This window comes from Papio anubis, chromosome 16 (genome assembly GCF_008728515.1).
Source record: "Papio anubis isolate 15944 chromosome 16, Panubis1.0, whole genome shotgun sequence".
NCBI classification, from domain to species: Eukaryota; Metazoa; Chordata; class Mammalia; order Primates; family Cercopithecidae; genus Papio; species Papio anubis.
Genome location: NC_044991.1, coordinates 60,264,796 through 60,277,278, shown reverse-complemented (window position 1 = coordinate 60,277,278; position 12,483 = coordinate 60,264,796). Strand labels below are relative to the sequence as shown.

The 12,483-nt window shown below is 46.3% G+C and overlaps 1 long non-coding RNA gene across 3 annotated transcripts; it reads left to right on the top strand.

Moving 5' to 3' along the window:
* The first annotated feature begins 8 nt into the window (after positions 1 to 8).
* LOC103888051 lies at positions 9 to 6,737 on the top strand. Of its 3 annotated transcripts, none has more exons than XR_652399.4 (5): positions 9 to 332; positions 919 to 1,061; positions 1,728 to 1,834; positions 4,357 to 4,448; positions 5,850 to 6,737. It is a non-coding gene; the product is annotated as an uncharacterized LOC103888051 (long non-coding RNA). The 3 variants fall into 3 exon arrangements; XR_001891941.3 differs by having other exon boundaries at positions 4,357 to 4,455; XR_002515155.2 differs by having other exon boundaries at positions 4,357 to 6,737.
* The last annotated feature ends 5,746 nt before the right edge of the window (positions 6,738 to 12,483 follow it).

Below are 12,483 nucleotides of genomic sequence, written 5' to 3'. Positions count from 1 at the left end.
TCAGATGATCCATCCAACCTGGCCTCCCAAAGTGCTAGGATTACAGGTGTGAACCACCTCATGGTTTAACATTTTAATTTGGGAGATCTGTTTTTAGGCAAGTAGAGAAATTAGAAAATAAAGATATGTACAAAGACAGAAGAAGTAGATAAAAATAAGTTCACAGAGATAACTTCTGTTGTGTCTTTTTTTGGAAGTTTTTCTTTCCATAGGTATGCATTCATGTAACACGATGAGAAACAAGGATTGGCCTGTCATGCTTCTACAGAAGCATTTATTCAAGTAGCAGCACATCAGGACTGTCTACCTCCTCGTCTGCAGAATTTTCTAAGGTATGTATTGACTGATGTTCGTGGAATGTCTCCTCTTTTGGGCAATTTTCATGTTTTTACCCAAGATGGCACCGGCAGGAACCTCCTTAGAGGTTTTCTGCATTTCCCTGCCACATTATAACCCGTGAAGCATTTTCCAGGAATAACCAACCCTGAAGTTCTTTGTGTGTGTGTGTGTGTGTGTGTGTGTGTGCATGTGTGGTGTTTTGTTTTGTTTTTGAGATGGAGTTTCGCTCTGTCACCAAGGCTGGAGTGCAGTGGCGCAATCTCAGCTCACTGCGACCTCTGTGCAAGCCACCACAGCCGGCTAAATTTTTTTTTTTTTAAATTTTAGTAGAGACAGGGTTTTACCATGTTGCCCAGACTGGTCGTGAACTCCTGAGCTCAGGTAATCTGCCCCCGTCAGCCTCCCAAAGTACTGGGATTACAGGCGTGAGCCACCACGCCTGGCCTGTTTTTATAAGTATGGAAGCATTCTCTGTGTTCATCTTTCTCACCCTATCCCTGAGCCGCAATGAGGGTTCACAGTCCTTGTGAAATCTACGCTCAAGTTCCATCTGCAGAGTTCTGGTTTTGTTCACGACAGAGTATCTTGCATCAGACTAACCCTCCCAACTAAAGTCAACTATAAGAGATGGAAATCTATAAAAACAAAGGAGGACATCCATGAGCAACTACACGGGCACAATTTGAAATGCTGTGATTCTTGAGAAAGAGACATCATTCAAGGTGGGCTCCATATTCACCCCAGCTTTTGCTTGAGGTCATTTTCCAACGTATCAACTAGAGTCCAAGCAAAAAGAGCTAGTCTTACAGGGAGGAGGAGACAAAAATTGGAATTTAGGGCCACCAAAGTGGCTGGGACTTGAGGGGCAAAATCCCAGAGGAAGGTCCCCAGGGAAGGAGCCTTGAAATCTCAGCTTTTAAGCTGCGCCCTTGCAGGGTGGGACTCTCAGGCTTGAGGCAGAAAACAGCAGCTGAAAGTTAAAAGGTGAACAGAGACACCAGCACCTCCGCTGTGTGATGCTGGGGAAGGAAGCGCTGGTTGGAGGTGGGCCCCTTTGATGGGAGGGACTTTGGTACACATCTTAAGCTCTCAGTGAAGACACAAAAGACTATGCTCTAGGAGAAAGGGCCACACCCTAGAAATAGTCTCCCTCTAAAAGTAAGAACAAGACCAAAATAGTTCTACATAATAAAACACAAAGCTAAGCCTAGGCAGGGTCATGATCCATTTCTGCTCTATCTTTCTGCCATCTTCGTTTCTGGAAAAAAGATCATGTCATTCACCATCGTGTTCAGCATCCAATAAAAATTTACAAGGCATGCATGCTTAAAAAATGACCAAGGGACTAAAGGCCAAGAAATTAAAATATGCAATAAATAAATCCACAGGCAAGTCAAATATTCCAATATTGAGCAGACAACAGGGCAAGAAACCAACAGAGGATGAGGAGGCCCGCGACCTTCAGCGTCTTGGGGCAGTACCCGTGGGATACCAGGTAAGCAGAGTCAGCTTCAGGGTCACTCTGAGAAGTTCTCTATGGAGCTAAAGGAGATTGGGGGGAGCAAAGGAGTCATTTGGACTCATTCCTACCCACCCAATACCGGTTTTTTTTTTTTTTTTGAGATGGAGTCTTGCTCTGTCACCCAGACTGGAGTCAGTGGCACGATCTCAGCTCACTGCAACCGCCACCTCCCAGGTTCAAGCAATTCTCTTGCCTCAACCTCCTGAGTAGCTGGGACTACAGGCGTGCACCACCATGCCTGGCTAATTTTTGTATTTTTAGAAGAGACGGGTTTCACCATATTGGCCAGCCTGATCTCGAACTCCTGACCTCGTGATCCTCCCACCTCAGCCTCCCAAAGTTCTGAGATTACAGGCATGAGCCACTGCACCCAGCCCAATACCCATTTTACAGATGGGACACAGAGGCTCGGATCAGGGTTAAGTTTTCTTAAGGCCAGCTGTAGTTAGTGGCTAGCACCTGGCTCTCCTGCTTGTTAGTTTTTTATACTTTAATCTGCATCTCACTCAAAAAGGTTAGTAGGAGAATTCAGCAAGCATTTTGAAAATTGTTTAGCCTAGTGCCACTAAATAGAAGTTAATTTTGAATTTGCAAATTAAAGTTCCTCTTTATCCCTCCCTGGTTCTGACAGTAAGTACCCTTGGAAGACTCACGGACAGTCTGAAGGAGGGGAGGGTGGCCGGGAAGCATCTTTCCTGCTGGGTGCTGGAGGAGTGCCCCGATTCCTTACAACATCCCAATCCTATGAGACAGTTATTGACATGCTTCCTTTACAGAGCAGGAAATGGAAGCTTGGAGAGCTGAGGGCACATGCCCATTCTTCCCTCTTTATTTATAGAATCCTTTTATTTTTGAGGGAAGAAATGTGCTTAACAAAGAAATTATCTTTCCCAACCTTCTTTGCAACCAGGGATGGTCCATGAGATATAAATGGAAATTGTAGGTCAGGGCTTCTTAAAACGTTCTCTAGAGTGACTGATCCAGCTGCAAAGCGCATGCTTTTGTTTTCCTCTCCTGCCTTTTCCTGATTACATGTAAGACATGATGACTGGAGCCCAGCAGTTATCTTACTAGAAGGAAGATGAAAGCTACATGCTAGGGGTAGCCAAGGAAGGAGATGGCAGGCTCCGCCAGCCTAACTCTGGGCTTCTCATCATGACGGAAGCCATGATTTTTCATATTCTGTGCTAGAACCAAACACAATTTGTAACTGGTAACATGTATCAAAAGCTTTAGTTTGGTTCAGCATCTGATGAAAAGGCAGGTTGGAGAGTGCCATTGCCTTGTGCTTACCTGTATTTCTCTGGTGTGCTGTCGAGACACTCTGGCCTCTGTAGGTTGATTCTCGATGACTCTGTAGGGGAGCAGACTGTATAAATGGCAAGTGATCCCATTGCTGGGGGAGACGTGGCACTGGGTGATGGACAGCTAGGAAGCTGATGGAAAGCCCTTGATTTTACCACGTCTATCCAATACCTCCAAAGCAAACATGCCTGCCTGGAAGGCCCGGGAAAATGTCAACAACATATTTGAATCTGTACATCACGAATGCCATCAAATGGAGAGGTGCAGAGAGTATGGAGAGCACCGAGAGGGGCTGCAAGCGGGAAGACAGTGTGTAGGAGTCACATTCACATCCCTGCCCCGCTCTGAGCTGCTTTTCTCATCTGTACAATAAGCGAGATGGGTCTGGTGACTCTGAGGAAGAAAGCCGCTCGGTCTTCTGTGAGTGGGGAGGCAGAGGATGTCCTAGCTTCAGTTTACTGGTCTGTGGTCCCAGACCCTTGAGCTCCAGCATGGTGCTGCCCATTTCTTGCTGTTTGATGCTGGACAGCTCCCAAGCCCTTTCTGGGTCTCCGTCTCTCCATCTATAAAAATAATAGCTCACATTGACAGGCAATTTTCACAAATGCATCCTTATCATGCAAGAACTAATTAACCTGATTTTACAGATAAGGAAACTAAGACTCAAGAGAAGACAAATCTTGCCCAAGGTCCTAGAGCTAGTGTATAATAGAATGAGGATTTGAATCTAGTTCTACCTTCCATGAAAGCTTGTAACCTTCATACTACATCACAATTTCCTCCTTTTAGAGCAGAGCTGTGACTTCCTTGTGGGGTAGGGGTAACTGTTCTCTATCTTACTGAAGAGGTTTGTTCATTGAAGACTTGAGAACAGATGTGCTCAACCATTTGAAAGGTTGGGACCCCACTAAAGCCTTAATTGCAAAGATGTCTTAAAACACGTGCATGGTTTGAATGCATGTGTCCCTCCAAAATTCATATGTTGGAACTTAAACCCCAAAGCAGTGGTATTAAGAAGTGGGGCCTGTTGGGAATCAATTAAGTCATAAGGGTTCTGTACTCATGAATAGGACAGTGTCCTTATAAATGTGGCCTCAGATAGCTGCCTAGCCCCTCCACTTCTCTTTTGCCATGTGAGGACATAACATTCATCCTTTTGCCCTTTCGTCCTTTCTCTCTTGTGATTGCAGTGAGAAGGTGTCATTTTGGAAGCAGATAGAAAGCCTTTACCAGACACCAAGTCTGCTGGCACTTTGATCTTGGACTTCCAGCCTCCAGAACTGTGAGACGTAAATTTCTATTATTTATAAATTATTCAGTCTAAGATATTTTGTTATTGCAGCAGGAACAGGCTGTACTTTTTTGATGGTGGGAACAGGTCTTGCCGTCTTCCCCTCTCAGTCCCTCCAGTCCCTGCAACAAGTGTGGCAGGAACACATTCCTTGCATGCTGAGGTTGGCTAGGCACTGCTTAGGTCATCTCTGAATTGCTCAGCACAGGCTTGGCTCAGCTAGATACTCAACAACCTTCCTATTTTTTTTGAAAATGCATTTTTTTTCTTGCATGCACTAACACAGAAGTAAGTTAGTAAGACTAACGAATAAACGTCTGTCAAATTTTGGCATCCCTTTTCAGTTTTTTTCTCAGTTCCACTTTTTTTGCATCATTGTGATTCCAGCTAAGCAAATTCTTAGATCTTTATTTCCACCCAGCTGGAAACTACAGTTATTTTTCCATTTTAAAAAAAATGCCCAGAAAACAAGTCTGTTGAGTTGGTGTAACAATTGACTCCCCTAATTTGAGAACTTTGGCTTTTCCAGTGTGATGAAATTTATTCTACTCCCATTCGCAGAGCAAATATTTACAGTAAAGGTTTCCATCTGCTGGCAAAGATGTAGTGAAATAGGTACACGCTATCATCATAGTGTAAACAGAAAGATCCACTTTGGTAAATATTTCATGATGTGTTCCTGGGGTCACAAAATGTTCCAAGGCATAGAGTTAACAGTTTGGATCCTGAAATGTTATCCTGTATGAATCAAGCAAACATTGGAAAGATCCATATGAATGGGCAGCATTGATTTAACTGAATAAAGGCTTCAAAAGAGCCTGCGCTAGAGTTGAGTGCTTTACTCTCTGGATAACTTCATGTCCACTTAGGTTGTGCCTTCATTCTTCCCACATATCCCCTTATGGTAGATGTCCCTCTCCCTCCCAAAGCATCCTCCTCTTCCCCAAAGCCTCCTTCATGGGACATCACCACCTCCAGGAAGCCCTCACCACATCCCCACTTTTAAGTTCTGGGCTTGGTGAGAAAGAAGCCCAGAGCTGGCCCCAGGGAGGCTCCCAGAGGGGAAACTCCCCCACTCCACATTGGCCACATCAGTCATCAGTGGGTCCTGGTGATCTTGGCCCTACTCCCTCCACAGCCTGGCGCCATGCAGCTAGGAGCCATGCGTTTGGTCCATAGTCCATCAATTTTGTCCTCCATTATCTGTCTCTGGTTAACAGAAAATAATGCAGGTCTCCCATACCCTCTAATCCTGGTTTGCTAGAGTTTTCCTGCTTACTCACCCATTCAGTTGCCCCAGAGATGGTGTCTGTGTACAGTCAAGAAGAGGCTCATTCATTTATTCGCTCATTCATTCATTCATCATGGGTTATTTGCTTGCACCTTTGCTAGGCATTGGAGCTGTTGAGAAGTGAAGCACCTGCCCTCAGGCAGATGGGCAGAGGGGTGAACGAGAAGAGTGGAAGCCACGCTATTAAGAACTGATGATGTTTGAGTGTTCTCTCTGCATTGGACGCTGGTGACAAGGTAGCTTGGTTAGACGTGCATGTCGAGAAATACAGTGTCTCATTTTTGGAAACATTAAGGAGTAGTCCCGCTCAGCTGCGTGGTGACTCCTGAGCAGTGGAGGATTTAACCAGCAGGTGAGGGAGAAGGAAAGGTGTCCTAGGTTGGGACAGCATGGACTAAGGCTTGGCACTGACCCGAGTTAGTTACTGCCCAAAAGAAGCCCTGACTTTTGAGCGCCTCCTTGTGTATTTTCTGTGGGATTGGATTGCCACAAATTATAGTCAGTAAGGAAAATTTGCATCCTTCATCTTTTGCTAGCGGGAAAAGCTACGGAGGTGATGAACTTCCGATTAAATGCCATTTTGCCTCTGACCAGCCATGTGGCCTCAGGCAAGTCACTTCACCTCTCTGACCCTGAGTTGCCACACCTAACCAAAGACTCATTCACTGGATCACTCAGTAAAAATCTGAATTCAATGAGATAAATGTGTATGAGGTCCACTACAGGATTTCTTCCCCACCTCGCCACTTCCACAGGTTTTAAAATTTAATACATTGTAATCAAATAGTAAGCAGTAAATAAACACTTTGAAAAACAAGCAAGTATCCCCTTATATCTGGAAGAATATTAAGTCAAAGTATTCTACATGATAGAAGGGAGACAACTGCCAATGTCCATGGTTAGACAATTCAAGGACATCTTGGAAATTTCTTTTTGTTCTTTTCATTTTTTATTTTTTTCTTCTTTCCTTCCTTCCTTCCTTCCTTCCTTCCTTCCTTCCTTCCTTTCTTCCTTTCTTCCTTTCTTCCTTCCTTTCTTTCTTTCTTTCTTTCTTTCTTTCTTTCTTTCTTTCTTTCTTTCTTTCTTTCTTTCTTTCTTTCTTTCTTTCTTTCTTTCTTTCTTTTGGCACAGTCTCACTCTGTCACCCAGGTTATAGTGCAGTGGCACGATCTCAGCTCACTGCAACCTCTGCCTCCCGGGTTCAAGCGATCCTCCTACCTCAGCCTCCCAAGTAGCTGGGATTACAGACAAGCGCCACCATGCCCGGCTAGTTTTTGTATTTTTAGTAGAGACAGAGTTTCACCATGTTGGCCAGGCTGGTCTCGAACTCCTGGCCTCAAGTGATCTGCCCCCCTTGGCCTCCCAAAGTGCTGGGATTACAGGTGTGAGCCACTGAGCCCAGCCCAACTTGGACATTTCTAAAGCCATTTCCAAAAAATCAATGGCGACAGGTTGGGACACAGCTACTCCAAAGGGTAAAATGTCTATATCTACATTGGTTTTTATTAACAGAGATCAAGTTGTACCTGTATAGCATGACATTCTTGTCTTTAGCTTTAAAAAAAAAAAAAAAAAGCCTTTTCCATTTGCACCAGTTTGAAATATTTCCAAAATAAGGCTCCCTTAAAATGGATTAGTACAGTACTTATTCATATGACAGAGTTCATCCATGTAGTAAAAAGACAAATACAGGCTGGGCGCGGTGGCTCACACCTGTAATTCCAGCACTTTGGGAGGTCAAGGCAGGTGGATCATGAGGTCAGGAGATCGAGACCATCCTGGCCAACACGGTGAAATGCCATCTCTACTAAAAATACAAAACTTAGCTGGGTGTGGTGGCGCGTGCCTGTAATCCCAGCTACGCAGAAGGCTGAGGCAGCAGAATTGCTTGAACCTGGGAGGCGGAGGTTGCAGTGAGCCGAGATGGCGCTCCTGCACTCCAGTCTGGTGACAGAGCAAGACTCCATCTCAAAAAAAAAAAAAAAAAGAAAAAGAAAAAGAAAAAAAAAAAAAGACAAATACAGGGCTTCGTGGGCTTTGTTTGTTTGTTTGTTTGGTTAATTGTACAAAATGAGAGAGAAATACTCACAAGCATGATCTGTTTAACAACTGTTTAACTCTTAGGTACATCAGAATGCAAAATATAGAATGCCCTAAAAGAGACTGACCAACAGGCATATAAAATTGCAGTGAAGCCTGGGATCAGCTCAGTTCCTGCTCTCTCTTCAGCATTCCTATGAGGAGGTCTTTCTCTCCTCCTGGAGCATAGACCTTCGACCTAATAGAAAGGAACCTCAGAGGCCGGGCGCAGTGGCTCAAGCCTGTAATCCCAGCACTTTGGGAGGCCGAGACGGGCGGATCACGAGGTCAGGAGATCGAGACCATCCTGGCGAACACAGTGAAACCACGTCTCTACTAAAAAATACAAAAAACTAGCCGGGCGAGGTGGCTGGTGCCTGTAGTCCCAGCTACTCGGGAGGCTGAGGCAGGAGAATGGCGTAAATCAATGGCAGGAGATCCGGCCACTGCACTCCAGCCTGGGCGACAGAGCGGGACTCCGTATCAAAAAAAAAAAAAAAAAAAAGAAAGGAACCTCAGAAAGGCAAGACATTCTGATAAAACACTCCTCCAGCCTTTACATGGGACATTTTATTTTTAATTTAAAAGGATCAACCGGCCTTGGTCAGCCTTAGGAAGGGAGGTATCACTTAGGTGAAGATATCTGGGGAAACTTTAAATACCTAGCTGCCTCTTCGCATTTAAATCAGATTGCCTTCAGCGGTTCTTACAAAGAATTCCTCATAGCTATTCAGAGCAGTCACTCAAGTTTTGGTTCTCTTTTACATAGCTGCATTTGGAGACACTCTATGTGAGGCATGTTTAGAAAAAGAGAACCTGGGCGGGGTGGCTCAGGCCTGTAATCCCAGCCCTATGGGAGGCCGAGGCGGTGGATCACTTGAGGTCAGGAGTTCGAGACCAGTCTGGCCAACATGGCGAAACCCTGTCTCTACTAAAAATACAAAAAATTAGCCGGGCATGGTGGTGGGCGCCTATAATCCCAGCTACTTGGGAGCCTGAGGCAGGAGAATTTCTTGAGCCTGGGAGGTGAAGGTTGAAGTGAGCTGAGATCACGCCCCTGCACTCCAGTCTGGGCAACCGAGCAAGACTCTAGTCTCAAAAACAAAAACAAAACAAACAAAAAAATCCCCACTTATACCTGGAACAGATATTCTTCCAAATAACTTAGTCTTGTTGGTCAAGGCCTGTTAGCAGGGGGTTCCCTGAGATCACCGGCTGTTAGCAGGGGGTTCCCAGAGATCACCGGCTGTTAGCAGGGGGTTCCCAGAGATCACTGCCTGTTAGCAGGGGGTTTCCAGAGATCATGGCCTGTTAGCAGGGGGTTTCCAGAGATCACTGTCTGTTAGCAGGGGGTTCCCAGAGATCACTGGCTGTTAGCAGGGGGTTCCCAGAGATCACCGCCTGTTAGCAGGGGGTTCCCAGAGATCACCGCCTGTTAGCAGGGGGTTCCCAGATATCACTGGCTGCTAGCAGGGGGTTCCCAGATATCACTGAGTGTCATTGGGGGGTTCCCAGAGCTGCTGTAGAGACGGTGTTTCTGGTGGAGGGTGTCCAGGTTCTTGGCGTCTTGAACAAAGAATTGGAGAAAATGCACAAATAAAGCAAGAAAGGAATGAAGAAATTTATTGAAAAGAAAGTGCACTCCACAGTGTGGGAGCAGGGCGGAGCACAGGGGCTCAAAGGCCCTGTTACAGAGCTTTTGTGAGTTTAAAAACCCTGTACTTGGGGTACGCCCTGTGTAAATGAAGAGGATGAAGTAAAGTTACCAAGTCATTTACTCAGTGTAGGCCCTATGGAGAGGGTATTTCCTGTCCTAGCTGAAGTGTGAATTGGCCTTATGTTCCCTGCCTCCAGACCCTATTTTCCTGCCTCATCAGGGCTACTGGGTAGCGTGCTTTGGTCAGTAAAGGTGAGCAGTGCCGTTCTGGAACCTTCCCGCCCGTCTGCTCATCCTTGCTCATCTGAACATAGCAGTCAATTAGATGAATCCACACTTGCCACAAAGGACAGAGTGCAATCTGAATTTCCCATCTTGGTATTTGATTGGAAGATTAGTTGGTCCAGCTGATGTTTTAACAGATATTGTTAATAGGTCGTCTGAATGGGAGCTATCTCTAATCAAGCAAGTTCCTTCTGGTGACTCTTTTAATTTATCTTTGGCTCCATAGACATATTTCCCCAGTACCATCCTGTGGGAGCTCCTGCAGGGCCTTTCCAGACACGCACCACCTTCGGGCACAGCTCCTCAACGACCCCGTGGTCTCCCTGCTGGCTCCGCATTCCTTCCCTGCCATTCCTGGAGGGCTCAAGACACCGCAGGGTCATGGGAGCAGGGTCACTGTGGCAAAGACAGGTGGCCACTCGGGCTGGCTGGGGTCAGAGAAGGGTTTGTGTCCTTCCTGAATGTCAGTGGGAATCCCAAAATGAGTCCCTCTGGGGTATCTAAAATGGGGGAGGAGGGGTAGGGGACGGGGTTCTTTCTCCCCAGGTCCTAAAACACAGACGGCAAAGTCCTCCACAGATATGGTCACCCACAAATTGCCTAACCCGGGCTCCCCAGCTCCAAGGGTGGGGAATCCTGAGGCTGTGCCCCAGGGTCCTGGCCCTCACTGTCCTCAGCCCACACCAGTTGCCTACTACAGGGTTTCTTAACACTAGTGACATTTTAGGTTGGATGCTTCCGTTGTGAGGGTCTGTCCTGTGTACTATGGAATGGTTAGCACCACCCCTGGCCTCTACTCACGTGCTCTCCTGGAGTAGCACACGCCTCATCCATTTGTGACAACTGAAAATATTGCCAGTGTGAAAGGAAGTTCTATTCAAAGTCATCCCTCTGCTCACTGAAATAGATGCATATTGTGACTGCCTCCTTTGGAAAGGCTAATCAGAAACTCCAAAGAATGGTACCATTTGTCTCACCTACCTGTGATCTGGAAGCTCTTTGCCTGCTTTGAGTTGTCTCTGTTTTTCCCGGTTTTCTGGACAGAACCAATGTACTTTTTACATGTATTGATTGATGTCTCATATATCCCTAAAATGAATAAAACCAAGCTTGTGCGCATGTCATCAGGGCCTTCTGAGGCTGTCATGGGCGCACATCCTCAACGCTGGTAAAATAAACTTTCTAAATTAACTGAGACCTGTCTCAAATTTTCGGGGTTCACATCAGACAATACCAAATGTTCCCTGGAGGGCAAAGTCATCATCAGTCTAATAGAGTGTCTGGCATGTAGTAGAAACTTAACAAATGTCTATTCTTTCCTTCCCTCTTCAGTTATGGAAGAAACATTAGTTTCTGTCCTGTCAGAGTGGGAAGAACCTTTGGGGATATGGAAACAGGGCTCCGAGAGGGGAAGCTGGCTGCCTAATGGTCACACAGCACGTTACTGGAAGAATGAGTTAGGTACAATGTAGACAAAGCAGACTTAGCAAAAAGACCCCAACGTAGTGGTTTAAATAAGCAAGTTCATTCCTTTCTCCCTTAACAGCCCAGGGCTGAGTGGTCTGGGGCTGCTGGAGCAGCTGTGGTATTCTCAACACAGGGCTTCCACCTCTGGGTCCAGGGCAGTTGCTCCAATTGCTCCCATTTCTAACTGCAGAGGAGGGAGAATGCCAGGAGGAAGTTGAGGGAATCCCCTTCCTTTTAAAGCACAAAGTGGAATTTGCATAATTAGTTCTGCTTATATGCCATTGGCCAGACCTTAGTCACATGGCCACAGTTAGCTGCAAGGGAGGCTGGGAGATGTGGTCTCTGGCTGGGGTCCATATGTCTAGCCAAATCTTGGGGAGAGAAGAATGCACACTGGGAGTTAGTTAGCAGTCCTCCCTCATAGAGACAAGGTAGAAACTCAACATCTCCTTGGGCCACAATTCTTCTACCATATTTTTATCTGTCAGTCAACAAACTTGAGCATGGCAGTTGTAACAGTAGTTTCAGGGTGTAGAGGCCAACATTCATCCTGTGCTTATTTGATATGAGGCCCTGGTTAAACACTTTCCACTCACTGACTCCTCATTTAATCCTCACAAGCCTGGTGAGGCAGATTTTCTATTAATTCCATTTGACAGGTGAGAAAGCTGAGGTTAAGTAACTTGCCCAAGGTCACACTGCTAGAAAGTGGCAGACTTGAACTCAGATCTGCCTAAGTCCTCAGTTTCACCCTGTGTCAAGCAACTCGCAGTCATAACCAGAGCTGAGATCTTCAGCAGAGGGGCTCAGGAGGAGATTCAGCTTGCTGGTCCAAGGCCCTCTAGGCAACTTTAAGGAATCAAAGGGCCCCCGTAGGCCACCTGACTCCGTGAGACTGCCTTCATCAGAGAGGAAGCCCTCGAGTGAATTAGCAGCTGGGTGCAGGCTTCTGTGTGGCCTTGGCCTCTCTGAGTTTGAGTTTCTCGTGGAGACAAGAGCCGTCCCTGCCTCCTAGAGTTGTGCAGAGTAATGAGATGGCTGCTTGGCAAAATTGGCAAAGGTTCCTGGAGCTGGGTTCCCTACTGGAAAGGAGAGGCTGCTGGGATCATGAGGCGACAGCGTGCATTAGTGTGTGGCCCGTGTTGCATCTCTGCTGAGGCCAACGCGATTGTGGGAACGGGCAGTGTCCTGCCCCTTCTAGAACAAAGGAAGAGCCGAGGGTCCACACATGGGGGAGAAGAACAGCA